The following is a 21,322-nucleotide window of genomic DNA, read 5'->3' on the forward strand; positions in this document are numbered from 1 at the left end:
AGGCCATTTGTTTAGGTAAATTTAATTTAGCTAAATTCAATTTATTCATTCAGACATGAATTCCTCAAATGTTTATTCAACACCTATGAGCCAGGCACTGTGCTAAATGCTGGGACGCACACAAAGACTAATTCTAATGTGGCAGGTGATTTATTGGGTATCACTGTGTATTTTGTTCTCTCTGATGTATTTCCCCTGCCATACGAAGAAGGGAACTGAGACTTTGAATTTGCCTGGTTGAATTTCAACAAGTCTGTTTAAATGCCTCATTTAACATTTTATAGCAGCTTATGAGTAGTAGGGCCAAAGACAAAAATTTCCCAGCTTAAAATTTGGAAAATCTAAAGCTGTTTGAAGGGTATTGTGCTGGAGGGAGTTGGGAAGAGCAGTAACAGGAGGTGGAGGTGGGAGCAGATGGAAGAGAGAGAAGTCGGGGAGCTACCCCAGAGCTGGTAAAGTGGATTTGCTGTCGCATTTTTGCTGGTAGAATGGGTCTGATCCCTCTTTTCCAGTGCCCCAGGAGGTGGCAGAGCCTTAGAGGGGCTATCTGTGGTGTTCTACAGACACTATTCTTTAGGAGAAAGAGTGTGTATGTTTTGGGGGGCACAGCATGTATCAGCAGTGGTGGCTATCATCTAAAAATCAAAATTCCCTTTTCTGAGTGTTCTGCACTGTGTCCGCCCCCTGGGGTTCTTGTATGATCCTAGACAGGGTTAGAAAGTCTCCTCCCAATGACAGAGATTGAGTTTTTCACCAGCCCAACAGAGAAGGCTTGAAGCAGATTGAACTTAATCTCGAGAAATAAAGAAATGTGATGTGACATTTTGTGTACTGGGTGTTGCTAAAACTTGGATATCCACCATGGTCACCTTCACAGCAGCCACTTTTACAGAACACCTGTTATAGGCAAGTAGCTGTGCTAGGTGCTTTTATTCCTTAATTCGTTCATCTATTCAATGAGTATTGACTGAGTACCCATTGTGTGGTGGGCAGGGTTCTTAGAACAGGGCTTAGCACCGAGGATACGACAGTGAGCAAAACAAATGAAGCTTCTCAGGCAGCTTAAATAATTGTAGGAGTCAGGGGCCGGAATGCAGAAGGGAATCCATGTGAGAATCAGATGGAAGAACACTCCAGGCTGAGGGAACAGTGAGGGCAAAGCACTGAGGCAGGAGTGGCTGGGAGGCCAGTGTGGTTGCAAAGAGTGGGCGAGGTGGAGAGGGGTAGAGAGAAGGCAAGCAAGATGGGGTAGGGAGATGAGGATACACAGATCATGTGTGAAGGACTTTTATTTTATTGGCATCAGCTCTATTAATCAATATCACTTAGTTCCTGTTTCTAAGTAACTTCAGTTTCGTGAGGAAGGCAAATCTATAAGCTGGTAATTTTAACCAGTTTGCTAAGTGACAAAATTCTCTTCCTAAAGCTCTCTTCCAACTCTAGTGAACAGAAGGCAGGGCATAGTTTGGGGTGAGGTCCAAAGAAACCTCGCAGTGGGGAATCTGGAGAAATGTATAGGAGTTTGTCAAGAACTGTGAAGGATCTGAGATTTCTACTCTATTTGCACACTAACAAGTGAGTCACAGTTCCGTGGATTCTGGCAGAAGATTCTGCCCTGGGTCGTCAGAGACAAAAGACTTTATTACTCACAGCACAGCAGGTGGCATGAGCTTTGTGCCTGCATCCGTTCCGGTTGCCCCCAAGGCTCAGGGGGGTGATGTGCAGTGGCTGAGGTAGATGCTGCACATGCTGGGGGTTGATATTACAGCCTAGGAAGCTTGAGCTTAGGAAACCCCAGTCTTTTATAAGGAGGCTGCTAGCAAGCCTCCCCACTCTTTGCCCCAGAGGGGGACATTATCTTTATTATCCTGGCCAGGAAGCAAATCTGCCCTCTGCCTGGAGGGAGCTGCTGTCTCTGTCTGCCAAGGCTATTTGCTATATGAACATCCTGGAGAAGATGGTTCAGAGCAAAAGTTGTGAGGGCCTCTGCTCCCAGGGCATGCAGCAACATGGGACACCCATGGAGAACCGTCCCCCAGAAGAGTGCAGCTGTTAGAGTTAAACTCTTTTAACACTTTTATGAGTTAACAGTGTTCTGGAGAAGGTTAGATAATGGAGTGCCAGTTTTCCTGACTGTTTAGACTGCTACAGCCAGGCAAAGGAACTATTGCTCATCAAAGGCAAGTGAGAGAGGAATTAGAGGATAGGAAATAGGCTAAATGAGGTACTTTAGGGTAGCAAGTTTCAAAATTCACTTACTCATCATTTTTCAACAAGTATTTCTGCCGTGCCTGCTATGTGCCAAGCACCAGGAGGGGGGCCATTCATGATGAAAAAAGGGATGAGCAGAAGAAGGTCCATAGGGCAGGCTACAAAGGGATCAGTGCTAAGGGAGGGCAAGTCTGTTGTCAGCTGGATTTCTAAGCCTGGGCTTCTATCAGGATCACCTGGGCAGACGGCAGAATGATGAAATCAAAATCTGTGGCTAGGGCCCAGGCATCCGCATTAGTTTAAAAACAACATCTCAGGCAGCCGCAGTTGAGAGCACTGCATGGACCAATAAATGTGGCAGGTGGTCCTCCTGCCCAGGCTATTGCTATGGCCTCAGTGGTTGCTTCCATCCTGATGCGTTTTCCAACCTGAACTGTTGCTTTCCCTGAGTTTCTTCTGTGAGGACCCCATGTCTTCCGAGATGGGCCTCAGTTCTGTACTCTTGGGATTAGTTTGATCCCAATACAGGATTACTCTAGATAGAAGAAGAGTGAAGCAATTTTTCTCCAGCTCCAAGGTCTAGGTTGGATGTTTTAACATGCCTTGCCTCTAGGCACTAGTACCTTTTGGGTGTTTTACTGCATCCCAGGACTTGTATATTACCAGTAACATATTTGTGCAGCCATCGGGATAGGAGTAAAAGCATAGACTTTTTTTTTTTTTTTTTTGCAGTACACGGGCCTCTCACTGTTGGGGCCTCTCCCGTTGTGGAGCACAGGCTCCGGACCGCAAGCTCAGCGGCCAAGGCTCATGGGCCCAGCCGCTCCGCGGCATGTGGGATCTTCCCGGACCAGGGCATGAAACCATGTCCCCTGCATCGGCAGGCGGACTCTCAACCACTGCGCCACCAGGGAAGCCCAAAGCATAGACTTTTGAATCAGAGGAATGTGGCTTTGAAATCTGGCTCCACTCTTATTGGCTATGTGAACTTTCCAGACTTCCTAACCTCTCTGGGGCTCAGTTACCACCTTGGCAAGAAGGGGTTGTTTTAAAGATTAAATGAAATAAAGTGTCTAAGGCTTATAACTGTGTCTTAATACATAGTTAGGATTCAATATATTTTAATTTTTTTTTATTATCTCATTTAATCCTCAAAAAAACTGCTCAACAATAAATCGGCATTTTGCTGAATTATAGGAGGAAACAGCATCTCATGTATCTCAGAGGATAAATAAGAATGTGGAAGTATAAAATAAGGTCTTTGTTCTTGAGGAACGTATAATCTAGTTAAGTTGACATGACCTCCTTGCAAAGAATTATATGAAAATAAACACAGGTTATCATTCAAAATTCCATCATAATGATATAATTGTGAGCACATTGGAACAATGTCTCCCAAACATAATGTGTAGAAATCTTACTTGAAGAGCATATAATATGCAGATTCTCAAGCCCAGACCCAGCAATTCTGGGTCCCGGAGTCTGAAATATACTGTTCAACAGACAGATGGCTCCAGATCACTCTGTAACCATAGCTGATGTGTGAACCACACCTAAGCAGTTTGAGAAACCTCCATCTGAAGCAGCTTTCTGATGAGGTAGACTTTCAATTGGGTCTTAAAAATCTGGGTAGGCCCTGAACCAAGATGGCGGAGTAGAAGGACGTGCTCTCACTCCCTCTTGCGAGAACACCAGAATCACAACTAACTGCTGAACAGTCATTGACAGGAAGACACTGGAACTCATCAAAAAAGATAACCCACATCCAAAGACAAAGGAGAAGCCACAGTGAGACAGTAGGAGGGACGCAATCACAATAAAAATCAAATCCCATAACCGCTGGGTGGCTGACTCACAAACTGGAGAACACTTATATCACAGATGTCCACCCACTGGAGTGAAGGTTCTGAGCCCCACGTCAGACTTCCCAACCTGGGGGTCCGGCAAAGGCAGGAGGAATTCCTAGAGAATCAGACTTTGAAGGCTAGTGGGATTTGATTGCAGGGCTTAGATAGGACTAGGAGAAACAGAAATTCCACTCTTGGAGGGCACACACAAAGTAGTGTGTGCATCGGGACCCAGGGGAAGGAGCAGTGACCCCGTACGAGACTGAACCAGACCTACCTGCTGGTGTTGGAGGGTCTCCTGCAGAGGCGGGGGGTGGCTGTGGCTCACCGTGAGGACAAGGACACTGGCAGAAGAAGTTCTGGGAAGTACTCCTTGGGGTGAGCCCTCCCAGAGTCCACCATTAGCCCCACCAAAGAGCCCGGGGAGGCTCCAGTGTTGGGTTGCCTCAGGTCAAACAGCCAACAGGGAGGAAACCCAGCCCCACCCATTGGCAGTCAAGCGGATTAAAGTTTTACTGAGCTCTGCCCACCACAGCAACACCCAGCTCTACCCACCACCAGTCCTTCCATCAGGAAACTTGCACAAGCCTCTTAGATAGGCTTATCCACCAGAGGGCAGACAGCAGAAGCAAGAAGAACTACAATCCTGCAGCCTGTGGAACAAAAACCATGTTCACAGAAAGAGAGACAAGATGAAAAGACAGAGGGCTATGTACCAGATGAAGGAACAAGATAAAACCCCAGAAAACAACTAAATGAGGTAGAGATAGGCAACCTTCCAGAAAAAGAATTCAGAATAATGATAGTGAAGATGATCTAGGACCTTGGGAAAAAAATGGAGGCAAAGAGTGAGAAGATGCAAGAAATGTTTAAAAAAGACCTAGAAGAATTAAAGAACAAACAAACAGATACGAACAATACAATAACTGAAATCAAAACTACACTAGAAGGAATCAATAGCAGAATAACTGGGGCAGAAGAACGGATAAGTGACCTGAAACACAGAATGGTGGAATTCACTGCTGCAGGACAGAATAAAGAAAAAAGAACGAAAAGAAATGAAGACAGCCTAAGAGACCTCTGGGACAATATTAAATGCAAAAACATTCTCATTATAGGGGTCCCAGAAGGAGAAGAGAGAGAGAAAGGACCCAAGAAAATATTTGAAGAGATTAGAGTCGAAAACCTCCCTAACATGGGAAAGGAAATAGCCACCCAAGTCCAGGAAGTGCAGAGAGTCCCATACAGTATAAGTCCAAGGAGAAACACACCGAGACACATAGTACTCAAACTGACAAAAATTAAAGACGAAGAAAAATCATTGAAAGCAGCAAGGGAAAAAAGACAAATAACATACAAGAGAACTCCCATAATGTTAACAGCTGATTTCTCAGCAGAAACTCTACAAGCCAAAAGGGGGTGGCATGATATACTTAAAGTGATCAAAGGGAAGAACCTACAGCCAAGATTACTCTAGCCGGCAAGGACCTCATTCAGATTCAATGGAGAAATCAAAAGCTTTACAGACAAGCAAAAGCTAAGGGAATTCAGCACCACCAAACCAGCTCTACAACAAACGCTAAAGGAACTTCTCTAAGTGAGAAACACAAGAGAAGAAAAGGACCTACAAAAACAAACCCCAAACGACTAAGAAAATGGTAATAGGAACATACATATCGATAATTACCTTAAACATGAATGAATTAAATTTTCCAACCAAAAGACAAAGGCTTGCTGAATGGATACAAAAGCAAGACCCATATATATGCTGTCTGCAAGAGACCCACTTCAGACCTAGGGACACATACAGACTGAAAGTGAGGGTATGGAAAAAATTATTCCATGCAAATGGAAATCAAAAGAAAGCTGGAGTAGCACTACTCATATCAGATAAAATGGACTTTAAAATAAAGAATGTTACAAGAGACAAGGAAGGACACTACATAAAGATCAAGGGAGCAATCCAAGAAGAAGATATAACAGTTATAAATATATATGCATCCAACATACGAGCACCTCTATACATAAGGCAACTGCTAACAGCTATAAAAGAGGAAATCGACAGTAACACAATAATAGTGGGGGACTTTAACACCTCACTTACACCAATGGACAGATCATCCAAAGTGAAAATAAATAAGAAAACAGAAGCTTTAAATGACACAATAGACCAGATAGATATAATTGATATTTATAGGACATTCCATCCAAAAACAGCAGATTAGGGCTTCCCTGGTGGTGCAGTGGTTGAGAGTCCGCCTGCCGATGCAGGGGATACCGGTTCGTGCCCCGGTCCGGGAGGATCCCGCATGCCACGGAGCGGCTGGGCCCGTGAACCATGGCCGCTGAGCCTGCGCGTCCGGAGCCTGTGCTCTGCAATGGGAGAGGCCACAACAGTGAGAGGCCCGCATACCGCAAAAAACAAACAAACAAACAAAAAAAAACCCAGCAGATTACAATTTCTTCTCAAGTGCACATGGAACATTCTCCAGGATAGATCACATCTTGGGTCACAAATCAAGCCTCAGTAAATTGAAATCATATCAAGCATCTTTTCTGACCACAATGCTATGAGATTAGAAATGAATTACAGGGAAAAAAACATAAAAAACAAACACATGGAGGCTAAACAATATGTTACTAAATGACCAAGAAATCACTGAAGAAATCAAAGAGGAAATTAAAAAAAGCCTAGCGACAAATGACAATCAAAACACGATGATCCAAAACCTATGGGATGCAGCAAAAGCAGTTCTAACAGGGAAGTTTATAGCTATACAAGCCTACCTCAAGAAACAAGAAAAATCTCAAATAAACAATCTAACCTTACACCTAAAGGAACTAGAGAAAGAAGAACAAACAAAACCCAAGGTTAGCAGAAGGAAAGAAATCATAAAGATCAGAGCAGAAATAGAGAAATAGAAACAAAGAAAACAACACCAAAGATCAATAAAACTAAAAGCTGGTTCTTTGAGAAGATAAACAAAATTGATAAACCATTAGCCAGACTCATCAAGAAAAAGAGGGAGAGGACTCAAATCAATAAAATTAGAAATGAAAAAGGAGAAATTACAGCAGACACCCCAGAAATACAAAGCATCCTAAGAGACTACTAAAAGTAAGTCTATGCTAATAAAATGGACAATCTGGAAGAAATGGACAAATTCTTAGAAGGTATAACCTTCCAAGATGGAACCAAGAAGAAATAGAAAATATGAACAGACCAATCACAAGTAATGACATTGAAACTGTGATTAAAAATCTTCCAACAACAACAACAACAACAACAAAATCTTCCAACAAACAAAAGCCCAGGACCAGATGGCTTCGCAGGTGAATTCTATAAAACATTTAGAGAAGAGTTAACACCTATCCTTCTCAAAATCTTCCAAAAAATTGCAGAGGAAGGAACACTCCCAAACTCATTCTATGAGGCCACCATCACCTTGATACCAAAAGCAGACAAAGATACTACAAAAAAAGAAAATTACAGACCAATATCACTGATGAATGTAGATACAAAAATCCTCAACAAAATACTAGCAAACAGAATCCAATAACGCATTAAAAGGATCATACACCATGATCAAGTGGGATTTATCCCAGGGATGCAAGGATTCTTCAGTATACGCAAATCAATCAGTGTGATACACCATATTATCAAATTGAAGAATAAAAACCATATGATCATCTCAATAGATGCAGAAAAAGCTTTTGACAAAATTCAACACCCATTTATGATAAAAACTCTCCAGAAACTGGGCATAGAGGGAACCTACCTCAACATAATAAAGGCCATATATGACAAACCCACAGCAAACATCATTCTCAATGGTGAAGAAGTGAAAGCATTTCCTCTAAGACCAGGTACAAGACAAGGATATCCACTCTCGCCACTATTATTCAACATACTTTTGGAAGTCCTAGCCATGGCAATCAGAGAAGAAAAAGAAAGAAAAGGAATACAGATTGGAAAAGAAGAAGTAAAACTGTCACTGTTTGCAGATGACGTGATACTATACATAGAGAATCCTAAAGATGCCACCAGAAAACTACTAGAGCTAATCAATGAATTTGGTAAAATTGCAGGATACAAAATTAATGCACAGAAATCTCTTGCATTCCTATACACTAATGATGAAGAATCTGAAAGAGAAATTAAGGAAACACTCCCATTTACCACTGCAACAGAAAGAATAAAATACCTAGGAATAAACCTACCTAGGGAGACAAAAGAGCTGTATGCAGAAAATTATAAGACACTGATGAAAGAAAATAAAGATGATACCAACAGATGGAGAGATATACCATGTTCATGGATTGGAAGAATCAACATTGTGAAAATGACTATACTACCCAAAGCAATCTACAGATTCAATGCAATCCCTATCAAATTACCAATGGCACTTTTTACGGAACTAGAACAAAAAATCTTTAAATTTGTATGGAGACACAAAAGGCCCCGAATAGCCAAAGCTGTCTTGAGGAAAAAAAGCAGAGCTGGAGGGATCAGACTCTCTGGCTTCAGACTGTACTACAAAGCTACAGTAATCAAGACAGTATGGTACTGGCACAAAAACAGAGACATAGATCAATGGAACAAGATAGAAAGCCCAGAGATAAACCCACGCACCTATGGTCAACTAATCTATGACAAAGGAGGCAAGGATATTCAATGGAGAAAAGACAGTGTCTTCAACAAGTGGTGCTGGGAAAACTGGAGAGCTACATGTAATAGAATGAAATTAGAACACTCCCTAACACCATACTCAAAAATAAACTCAAAATGGATTAGAGACCTAAATGTAAGACCAGACACTATAAAACTCTTAGAGGAAATCATAGGAAGAACACTCTTTGACATAAATCACAGCAAGATCTTTTTTGATCCACCTCCTAGAGTAATGGAAATAAAAACAAAAATAAACAAATGGGACCTAATGAAACTTCAAAGGTTTTGCATAGCAAAGGAAACCATAAACAAGACGAAAAGAAAACCCTCAGAATGGGAGAAAATATTTGCAAACGAATCAATGGACAAAGGATTAATCTCCAAAATATATAAACAGCTCATGCAGCTCAATATTAAAAAAACAAACAACCCAATCCAAAAATGGGCAGAAGTCCTAAATAGACATTTCTCCAAAGAAGACATACAGATGGCCAAGAAGCACATGAAAAGCTGCTCAACGTCACTAATTATTAGAGAAATGCAAATCAAAACTACAATGAGGTATCACCTCACACCAGTTAGAATGGGCATCATCAGAAAATCTACAAACAACAAATGCTGGAGAGGGTGTGGGGAAAAGGGAACCCTCTTGCACTGTTGGTGGGAATGTAAATTGATACAGCCACTATGGAGAACAAGTATGGAGGTTCCTTAAAAAACTAAAGATAGAATTACCATATGATCCAGCAATCTGACTACTGGACATATACCCAGAGAAAACCATAATTCAAAAAGACACATGCACCCCAGTGTTCATTGCAGCACTATTTACAATAGCCTGGTCATGGAAGCAACTTGAATGCCCATCGACAGACCAATGGATAAATAAGATGTGGTACATATATACAATGGAATGTTACTCAGCCATAAAAAGGAACGAAATTGGGTCATTTGTAAAGACGTGGATGGATCTAGAGACTGTCATGCAGAGTGAAGTAAGTCAGAAAGAGAAAAACAAATATCGTATATTAACGCATATATGTGGAACCTAGAAAAACGGTACAGATGAACCGTTTTTTAGGGCAGAAAAAGAGACACAGATGTAGAGAACAAACGTATAGACACCAAGGGGGTAAAGCAGCAGGGGGTGGGGTGGGGTGGTGGTGTGATGAATTGGGCGATTGGGATTGACATGTATACACTGATGTATATAAAATTGATGACTAATAAGAACGTGCAGTATAAAAATAAAATAAAATAAAATTCAAAAAAAATCTAGGTAAACTATGGATGAGCAAAGGGAGCAGGAGAGGGTAATTTTCAAGAGGGAACAAATTATGTGCAAAGCTGAGAAGGCAAGAGAACTATTTGCAGAGCTAACCATGTTAATATACATAGTAATTTAAGTTTATTGGTTTTGCTGGACTTTAATAAGGTAAGTATTTTCTCATTTTCATGACATTTTTCTTGCAAAGAAACTTAATTAACAAAGCTTTTCATTTCTTGGAGGTCTTCTCTCCAGTAGCCCCACATCTCTTGCTGAGCACCACACTAGGGTGTATTTGGATATGGATATTCTATCTAACTTACGCAGAAAGTGAAGCTCTGAGAATCAGGCAGGGGTGAGTGTTCTCTTGATCAAGGGTGAGACAATATGTAAGGTTCCAGGAACTTGGACCGTCCCTGTGGTGTGCAATTTGGGATAGATTCCACTGAGAGCTGAGAATTAAGGGGGCAAGCTAGGCCAAGAGTTGAAAAGAAATGCCTCACCCCCATTCTTATTGAAGGCTGTTCTGTTTTGTGTTGTTTTAATCAGAGGGGGCTCTCCTGTAAAATATTAAAAATTAGTGGCCAAGATTTTTTAAATGGGATCACAAAAAATGAAATTTCCTACTTCTCTTGAGAAGGTAGAAGATTGGTATATCCCTTGGGGGTAGTTTTGCCTGCAAGTAACTAAACCTTACTTAGTCTGGCTGGGTTTAAACCATAAGAAAATTTGTTATCTCATATAAAACAAATTTCAGAGGTTGGTTCCAGGTGTGGTGTGTCTGAGATCTGCTCCAGGTGTCCTGGGTTCTGTGTGGCAAGATGGTGACAACCACTTCTGGCATTTCAGAGAGACACAAATCTGTTCAAAGGAAGAAAGACCATCTCTTCTTGTTTCTTTCTTTGGAAGTTCAGGCATCAAGGTGGCCTTTTCTCGTGTGTTATTGGCTAAAATTGGGTCATATGCCCATTCCTATATAAATCACTGACAAGGAAAATTGGCTTAGACCAATATGGCGCCAGCCCTGGAGAATACAATGGGAATAGGATCAACATTCTCTGGGTCACACAGGGGAGGGGATTGCATGGACAAAGAAGTGGAGAATGGGTATTGGGAGGCAATCAACAAAGTCCATTACAATCTGACATTACAGGTTCCATATTCCCTCTTGGAAGAAATTGGCTGGAGCTGGGTTTATGTTGCCCCCTTGAAAGGTAGATGGAGTCTTCAGTTTGCCGCTGTACCACCCATATTATTTGATATCCTGTTTGCCTCAATATTTATGTTACCTGCTTAGCTCCTACAGGCATTTAAGTTCGGGACTGTTTCTATACACTTCAGGTTTGCCATACTTTTCTTAAGCGGTGTTTCCCATCGATATTATCCAGCATGCTTGGGTAATCGATTAGAGTGATTGTTTAATTGCTCCTCTCTCCCTTTGCCCATTCGGTGCTGCTTGCCAACCTTCCAAATGATTGATATTTTCTTTCCTCTTGTGGCCAATTTTCCCCCTCATTTCTTACTTTTGGTGATGTACTGATCCTGTGGGCCACCAGGAAAATCCCAGCAAAACTCCTTCGTCCCATTCATGCCGCTGTGAAAGGTCTTCAAGAATTTGAGTCTTCAAAAAGCTGCCTCCATAATGAACTAGTCTTAGTGAAGAGAGAAAACATAACAGTGTCCATCTTGGCTAGCGACAGGGTGCAATTAACCCAGGATCAAATTGCAGCAAGATGGAATGGGCTAGATGGTCCTGTTATCCTAACAAAGGGATTATACCGTTAAGTGCCCTTCAGAAGGGAGACATTATTCTATGCGGAACTCTAGAATGAAAAGAGACAAGGTTGAACTCTTCACAATTTCCAAACAGATATTATAGAGTAGGGAAACTAGTAAATGATGTTTTAAATAATCATTCCATTTCTTAACTGATGACTGGTAAGGCATACATACACTGTCAATTTTGATAGTTCTTGCAGCTGTAGCTACTAGAAAATTCTAGGTTGAAAATATCTTAACCTCTATTAGGTTAAGACCTCTATTAGGAAATTCAGAATCTTGAATACATTGGGGCACATAATGTAAAGAGAGTGTATGGAATTAATTCATTCTTTCAAAAAGAATTTTTAAAGTTCTTACGCACATGCTTCTGAGCGTTAGGGATATGGCAAGGAGCAATTTGGATTACGTCTTTACTCTCTTTAGATTATATCTGGAAGAGAGTTAATAAAAAAGTAACACATAGAAAAGATGATTTCAGAGTGATGGGTGCTATGAAGAAAATGAGAAAAACCATGTTTTGGGCAGTAACGGATGGGGAATAGAAGTAGGCAGCTGCGTGCTGGTAAGTGTTCAACAGCTGGTTCTCTGTGGGGGGAAAGCCCTGATTTGTAGTGTTTGCCAATTTCTTTAGTGTAAATACTCCCATCACGGCTGATTTCAAGCTACCAACATGACTAGGAGTTGGGAACAGATGCTCACAGCGTACGCCAGCTCCAGAATACCTCTGGGAGTATGCTACGTTGCTTTCAGAAAGGGCTGTGAGGCAAGACCTCTTTGATAAAGTGACATTTGAGCCAAGATGTGGATGATGACGAGGAGCTGGCCGTGAGAAGGAAGATCCAGGGCGAGAGCTTTCCAGGCAGAGGGGACATATTGCAAAGGCAAAGGTCCTGAAGTAGAAACAAACTTAGTATATTCTCCAGAGGAAACAAGGATGGTGAGGGAGTAGAGTTTAGAAACAGAAGGCATGAGGCAGTGGGAGAGATATGTGTGGGCTAAATCATGCAGGGCCTTGAAGATCATGTTAATACATTTAGATTCCATTATAACTGTTCTGGGAAACCTTATGAGGTTTAAGCAGGTGATCAACCATACCTACTTAGCAAGAGCCTGTGTTTAAGTTTTCATGAAAAGAATTCAGTATATAGTTGTCCTGTAGCAGGAGAAGGTGGAGAAAGAGAAATAGTAGACTTTGTGGGATTTTACAGTCTATGCTTTGATTATACTTCCATTCTCTCAAAGAGGAAGCTGTATGTGAACCAATTAGCACAATGTCTGACACACTGCAAGCACTGCATAAATGTTAATTATTGTTGGTACTGTATGGGATTAACTTGGAAGTGGGTTTCAGGGGTGCTCAGTGATGTAGTGATAGCACTGGATGTATATCAGAGCTAGAACATTACAGAGTAGGGGTTGCAGTGGAACTCAAACAAGTTGCCGAAGATTGGGTTACAACCAGCAGATCTATCTCCAGATTCTGAAACTTCGTTCAGGTTAGATAGGTATCAGGTTGACACTTACTCCCCAGGGCTGAGAGTTGGCCAGTTTATAAACCATGGTTAGGTCTTAAATTGTAGTACATTTATTCATTTGCTCCGATCAGGGACTCTCGTTCAGCCACCAAAGTGGACACCATCTGACACCTTCACAGAGGACATTTTAATGCAAGGGTATGAAAACAAGGTTTCTCATGGGTTTTTCCTTTTTGCAACTGTTGATTTCTTTCCTTCCTTCCTTCATTAACTAGTAAATGAGCATCCTTTATTTATTTAACTGTTTTTTTTAATTGAAGTATAGTTGATTTATGTTATGTTAATTTCTGCTGTATAAAACTGTTTTCCTTTTGTATGTTTGTTTGTTTGTTTTTGGCCATGAGGCTTGCAGGATCTCAGTTCCCTGACCAGGGACTGAACCTGGGCCACGGCAGTAAAAGGTCGGAATCCTAACCATCAGGCCACCAGGGAACTCCCAATGAGTATCCTTTAAAAGAGGAATGTAGGAACATTATTAGCTCTTTTAACAGGCATAAAAACACTGATGATATCAGTAGGTAGAATTTACTGAGTGCTTGCCAAATATTTGTTCAGTGTGCCAAATGCCTTATACGCTTACATAAGCTTCCTAAAAGTCCTAAGAGATGAGGACATTGTTATCTTTATTATACAGATGAAGAAGCTGATGCTTAGGAAGGTTGAGCCGTTGTCCGAGGGTGAGTAATGGTGGAGGCAGGATTCACACTAGTTTCTGCAGGCCCTCCAGAGCCTCTGGCCCCAAGCCTACATAGATAATGCGCAGCTTTTCAGATTTTTGTCCTGTGTCTTCTGAACTTTGCTCTTTGCATCGCCCCTTCTCTCTTCTTGCTGCTACTCTTTATGTTCAAGATCCCAGGTTTTCACAACAGTTCCCAATGGGGTCTCTACACTTGCAGTCTCTCCTATTCAATGCCGTCTTATGAGCAGCACTAAATTGTACTCTTAGAAGGGCAGCTCTGGCCGCCCTGATTGAGAACCTCTGATTGAGAAACCTCGATGTCTCCCCATTGAATGAAGAGCAGATCTCTCGACCGCATTCTGAGCGCTGGAAAAGAGCTTGTACTTGAACCAGACAAAGGACCGAGCGCTGGCATTTTGCAACACGGTGGAGTGCTGGCTGCTTTCTGCGCCCTCAATCTCATGGTGGTCTGTGCTGCTCCCTTCTCCCAAAATGCATGTTAGAGCTTGTGTTTCTGGAAGGCAGGGACTTTGCTAGACATCTCTGTGTAAACTGTATGAATTTGCATCGTGACTATGCACAATGTCACGTGCCTTTTTCTTTTGCATCAAATCCAGTGTGTTTATTCCAAGGTCACACCCCAGAGTTGGTGAGTAATCTAACTGTCTCCATATAACTTTTCCAAGAATCTTAGTTCTCTATAGGACAGCAAAAAAGCTGCAGGATTTTATGAGTATCCCCCAAAGCAGTCTGGAGTCACTTTCTTTGGTGCTGGGTGCCCCTGGCCCATGTGGCCATTTGAAGGGTGCAGGACTGTTCCTTCAATACTAAGCTTAGTCAGAGGGCTGGGTCATGAACAGTTGAGATACAGTAGTGCTAAGAACGCAAGGTCTGGCTTTAAATTTCCCTCACCATTTGTAGTCATGTGTTCATGGACAAACCACCCTTGTGCCGCTGTCTTCCCCCGCCGTAAAGCAGGATATCAGTGCTGTCTCCTCATGCACTTATTATGAGGATAAAGGAAATATAGACTTAGAACAATGCCTGGCTGGTAGGAAGTGCTTAATGAATGTTAGGAAGTATTTTTTTCCCCATTCAGGGCCCTTCCTCTCACTAGAGATGTTGCAGGGTGTACGAGAGCAGTACCTGTGACAAAGGCTTCAATATTCCCCAGGGGTAGGGCTCTCCAATTTCTGCTGCCCTTGTGAACACCTCTCTCTAGGTACCATGTGGTTAGGTGATTCTTGGTTGCTCAACTTGTCACAGTGTCAGTTTCTTCATCTGTAAAATGGGAGCACAATGTGACTTGCAAGTGTTGGAAAGGGCTTTCATACATTTAACATAGATCGTAGCACGTAATGAGTGTTAGGATCAAATCAAGCAAGGGATCTAATGTGCTTAGTGCAGTATCTACCAGGTAGAAAGGGTTCAATTTATGTCAGCTATCAGTGTTGTCACCATTATCATCACCATCATCACCATCATCACCATCATCACCATCATCATCCTCATTCTCATATCTGGCCTCACAGGGCATACTGCTTGAACACTTCAATGACTGATACATATTGGTTAACTTGTGCAGTTAATTTGAAAAACACCAATTCAAAGACAATACTAGGAGTTTTATGTATATTCAATTCTTTTATGTATATTCAATTCTTTTCTAAAAACCATTTCTTAATAGTTGATTCTTATGGTTTTGCAGTTAGTGGTATCTAAATATATTAAAAATATGCCTCACAGGGCTGTCTGAATGCTATAGGATTTTGATCACCCTTACTTGTGCTGGGAATAAATTGATTCAGTTTAAATACTTTGTCTAAAAGTTATTTGTCCTGGAAAATACCAGTCTAATTCCCTTACAAGTAAGAAAATTATAAAGAGCGAGATCTAAGCAGTGAGTAGAATATAGGCTCAGAAAATGTGTATCAGCATACCTTAATGAAAGTAGAATAAATCTTGGAACTTTAATATCCCCTTTCTTGGACCTAAATAGGCCCCTTTGGAAAACTATTTTATTGTTTCTCATTAAATTAGAATTGTGCTGAGGTGCCACTATCTACTGGTTCCTATTATTATTAATGTAAAAAAAATCACTGCATATTCAGCATGTCCCCAGTTAAAGCCAACAGAAAATCCTCCCCACACTTATGCTTAACTCTGGCTCATTTTTAAACAAAGTTCCTTTTTTGTTGTTTACATCTGCATTTAAAGATAGCAATCCTTTCTTGTGACAAATAAGGAAATTTAATATACAGGTTTACTTCTGCTCTGTTAAATTAACAGCTCTTGCAGAAGCAGCATGGAAAGAGTTACAGAGGCCAGAACTGTCTCGTTAACTTTGGGAAGATGCAGTAATCGCTGGGCAGCAGAATGTAGGAAGCGTCATTTTTCAGAACATGGGTACTTTGATAGTATGTTAGAGAGGAATACTCAAATTTTTGATCCATCAATGAGATGCAAGGTGTCTTAGTTAATTCGAGCTGCTATAACATGGACTGGGTAACTTATAAACAGAGGAAATTTATTTCTCACAGTTCTGGAGTGTAGAAGTCCAAGATCAAGGCGCCGGCAGATTTGATTCAGATGAGAGTCCGCTTCTGGGTTTTATAGATGGCTATCTTCTTATTATATCCTCACATGGCAGACAGCATGGACTTTTCTCATTAGGGTATTAATCCTATTCATGAGGGCTCCACCCTCATGACCTAATCACCTCCCAAAGGCCCCACCTCCACATACCATCACATTGGGGATTAGATTTCAACACAGGAATTTCGAGGGGACACAAACATTCAGTTCTAGAATATGGTTGCTGTTCACAATATTTCTCAAAAATGCTACCCTGTAGTGTCTTATCTTCCTGATGCGTTCATGAAACAGACACTGAATGACAACAGATGCTGTACGTCGGCGGCCTACCGGCTACAGCTGGCCCAGGGACGTGTGATGTGTGGGCTTCGGTAACGCATTGCATATGGTGGCAGTTACTGGAGCCTCACTGAGACCAGGCATCCGTCTTTCATATTTCCAGTAGCTTCTTGGCTCCTTAGAGTTTTCAACCCCTGAATAAAAAACACTGAGCATGTATGATAGCTCAGATACTATGTTAGGGCATAGATTACAAGTTAATGTCCAAGTCCTCATCAAGGCTGTCAAGTGCCTACGTGGTGCCCTTCTTCCCCAGCCCTTATCATCTTGTCTACTACGTTCTGCTCTGCTGACTCCAACCTGACCACATGGACCCCTCTTCCTACCAGCATCTACACCACCCCTCACCTCTTTCTGGTTTTTGCTCAAATGCCATGTTGTCAGGGTGACTTTCCCTGTTCCTCCACTTTTAACTTACAAGTATTTTCTCCCTTTCAGAACTCACTAATCCCTTTTCCTTTGTTTTTCTACCAAAGCCTTTATCATGATCTGACATACAGAATATTTATTTCATTCATTCATTGTCTGTAAGCTTCATGAGGGCAGCAATTCTGTCTTACTGCTGTCTTTCTAACACCTACAACAGTGCAGGTACCTGATAAACAAGATGAACAATGAATGCATGAGCATGGTGTATGCTAAAAGAAACCCAGGATGCTATGGGAACCACAAGTAACTCAGTGCAGCTGGAGCATGGAATTTGAGGTCGGAGTAGGGAGAGATGAGGGTGGAGTGGTGAGGACTGTGGACTTGGACAGGAGGACAAGAGGAAGCCACGGAAAGATGAGTGACCAGAAAGCAGAAGAAGGATAAGATTACTAGGAATGTTTTTGTTGTTGTTGTTGTTTCTTTTTTTTTTTTTTTTGCGGTACGCGGGCCTTTCACTGTTGTGGCCTCTCCCGTTGCGGAGCACAGGCTCCGGACGCGCAGGCTCAGCGGCCATGGCTCATGGGCCTATCCGCTCCGCGGCATGTGGGATCTTCCAGGACTGGGGCACGAACCCGTGTCCCCTGCATCGGCAGGCGGACCCTCGCCACCAGGGAAGCCCCACTAGGAATGTTTTTACTCTGCTGTTTTGCAAACCAAAATAGTATATATAGCTACTCATTTCCATGAATCTGAATGTAGGACCTTAGTAACGGTTTAGAAAATGCTAATGAGTCTGTTTTCATAGAATTTTACCAAGCCCTTAAGCATGCAGTTTACCTTGGATTGTCCCCTAAGATACTGGCTTGATTTCAAGCAGCTTCAGCCTTAGAGAGTTAATTAGAGAAGAAAGTAAAAGGCAATAAGGTAGATCCAGCTTGAATAATAGGGTCATCCAGATTAGATCCATATTTCAGCTTTGCTGCTTGTTAGCTATGTGAACTTAGAAAAATTACTTCACCTCTCTGAACCTTTTTTCTCATCTGCAAAATGGGATCAAATATGCCTACTATTCCAAGCTGTCCTGAGCATTAAATTAAAAAAAAATCAGTGTGTCTCATGCCTTCTATAGTTGTAGGTAGTGAAGATACAGAAGCCATATTTATGAAGGCGATCATGCCTTTTATTAATGATTATGCAAATTAATGCCTCTTATTTTTAAGAATGTTAAAGGTTGACTTAATTTTTACAAAAAAAATATAATTGGATATATAATACTGTGGCTTTTCCTTTTTTCTTTTTTTTTTTGCTTTTTATGTTTTTTAGAACATATGGAACCTATCTATTTGCTGCATCTTATGTACTTCCCTAATATTGGTGTAAGTTGCTGCCTTGGTAAAGCGTATTCTTGAGTTGTAGACCTATGCTATAAATGTCTCCCTCTTTTGGGGAGTCAGGTAGACTCTGTTTTGAGACCTTGGGGAGGGTACCTCATCATTTTTTGAATCCTATGAGTACTATGGATTACACTTTAATATATACAGCATGTAAATAAGTTTCAGAGGCATAAAAGCTTCAAAACTAAACGAAAAGGAAAATTTAATAACTGGCTGATTTTTAGATTGTGCACCAAATAATCTGTTTTTCATCCTAAGAAAGGGAAGGAGAAAGGCAGAGTTTAATAGACATATAGGAACAAAGTAACGTCCAGTATCTAGGGGGTGCAAATCACATTCCATGAACCAAACCATGTGGCTTTCATCAGATCGCCTTCAGCTGCTCTGCCTGGGCACTTGACTATAACTCAACCAACTGTAACACAGGAAGAAACTCTTGACAAAGGGCAGAAGACAGCACAGAGCCCACAGATCTTGGCCAAATTCTGCTAGTTCGAGCTATGTATATAATAACGTGTCTGTCAAGTGATGCGTTTGGAACTATCCTTCTAGGGCAGAGGTTAAAAGAAAAGAAGAATTAACTAATAAGGACCTACTGTATAGCGCAAGGAACTCTACTTAATACTCTGTAATGGCCTATATGGGAAAAGAATCTAAAAAAGAGTGGATATATGTATTTATACAACAGATTCCCTTTGCTGTACCCCTGAAACTAACACAACATTGTAAATCAATTATACCCCAATACAAATTTTAAAAAAGGATATAAGAAGCATTAAATGTACAGGAAAATAAAGAAGAGAAGAATGTAAAAAGAAATAAGACATTTGCACAACTGTGACGATCTCGGGATTGAAGGGATAGAAATGGATCTGGGATATACAGAGCAGAGGTTTAACTGGGAGTGATTTCAGCCCCCGGGGGACATATAACAATGTCTGGAGACACTTGTGGTTGTCACACTGGGCGGGTGCTGTTGGCGTCTAGTGAGAAGAGTCCAGGGCTGCTGCTAAACATCCTACAATACACAGGACAGCCCCTGCCCCTGCCCCAGTAAGGAATTTTCCAGCCCCCAAATGTCAACAGTGCTGAGACGGAGAAACCCTTTGTGTAGAGATTTCAACTCTAACTGTTGGTAAGTTTGAGATTTTATTACATGATTTAGCCATCTGAAGGTCCAGTCCCAGCTTTATCTTCCTCAGGAAATGATGCAACTGAGGTGAATGCATTGTGTTCTCACCTGTTCTGCGTTCTTTCTTGGTGTTTGATGAGAGGGCATTGAATTGGCACAGGTCTCTGAGCAGTTGGTTGTGATGTGTTCAATGAAAGGACCTCAGTGTGAGAAAACCATGGTCTTTTCTTCACTTGGGTAAGAACTTACATCTTTATGAAGCCAGCCTGTGAAATGACCACGATTGAACACAAGCATGAACCACAGTGCTCCTTTCTTCCCTACGAGTGTCTCTTCTCTAAGTTTGAGGAGCAGTGGTGGAAAAGCAGGGAAGATTTTCATTGCCTCTGTCTCTGCTTCACCCGGATTGTGGTTAAATAGAAGACTTCAGTCTCCAGGGCTGTCAATCTACCCCTTTTTAATAGCATCAAATTTGTTTTAAAAAATTCATGCTGTGGGTTTTGAGGTAATAACTGTAGCTCCAGAAATGTTTGTTAAAGATTACACTAGATAGACACTTTTTAATGAACAGTGTCTGTTCTTGGGCATTTATACTTTATAACAGTATATCTGGGGAAGGAAAAACAATATGGGAGCTAGAGGTTTTTCAGCAAATTTCACTAAACTATTGCTGTCCTTTGTCCAAATGTCTCTGAAAAATTTGATGGGAGGAAGAATTTTTGTCCGTATGCTTGACTGAATAATCTGCTAAATTATATTTTTAAATCAGCATTTCCTAAAATTGAAGGACAACTAATGCTAAAGCATATCATGGATTATTGTACATGCAATTTGCATAAAAGTTAAAAAAAAAAAAGTCAGTACTTCAGTAGTATCAGGTCGCTGCCTACAAAGATTGCACAAAACCAATGGCCAAGATGAATATCATTAGTGTTTCAGACCTTCTGTTTTCCTACTTATAAAAAAAAGCATAGCATAGCCACCAATTGAGTGGGCTCATAAATCAAATCATAACCATTTGGAATAAAAATGGAAGCTTAATGTGAAAACTGCTGATACAGCAAGTTTAATTAAAGCTCTTCTGTATTTTGAGAGTAAAGTTCTAAATTTCTGTATTTCAATGATTTCCAAAGTGTTCTCTGGATGCAAGTGGTAGGTCTGGGTCCTGTGGGGATTCAAGGTCATAGGAACTGCTGTGTGGATGTCCCAGGGCCAGCCATGCTCACCAGCCCTTCACCCCAGCCTTCATCTAAAGCAGCTGCGGGTCACCTGTCATATTTATTGGATTTCTGCAATTTTTGTGTGAAGACAGGAATCTACAGCTAAAAAAAAGCCGGAATACTGTTGGAGTAGTTGTTAAAAGTTCCCAGGTGGAAGAACTATTTTTTTTAGGTACATAAAATAATGCAAATGAGGAAATAATGAAATGAAAAATGCAAGAGCAAAAGAAAAAGATTTTAAAACTAGATGAAAGGAGAAGGGCAGTATGTACTGTACCTC

The sequence above is a fragment of the Phocoena phocoena genome, chromosome 15 (assembly GCF_963924675.1).
Source record: "Phocoena phocoena chromosome 15, mPhoPho1.1, whole genome shotgun sequence".
Classification (NCBI taxonomy): domain Eukaryota; kingdom Metazoa; phylum Chordata; class Mammalia; order Artiodactyla; family Phocoenidae; genus Phocoena; species Phocoena phocoena.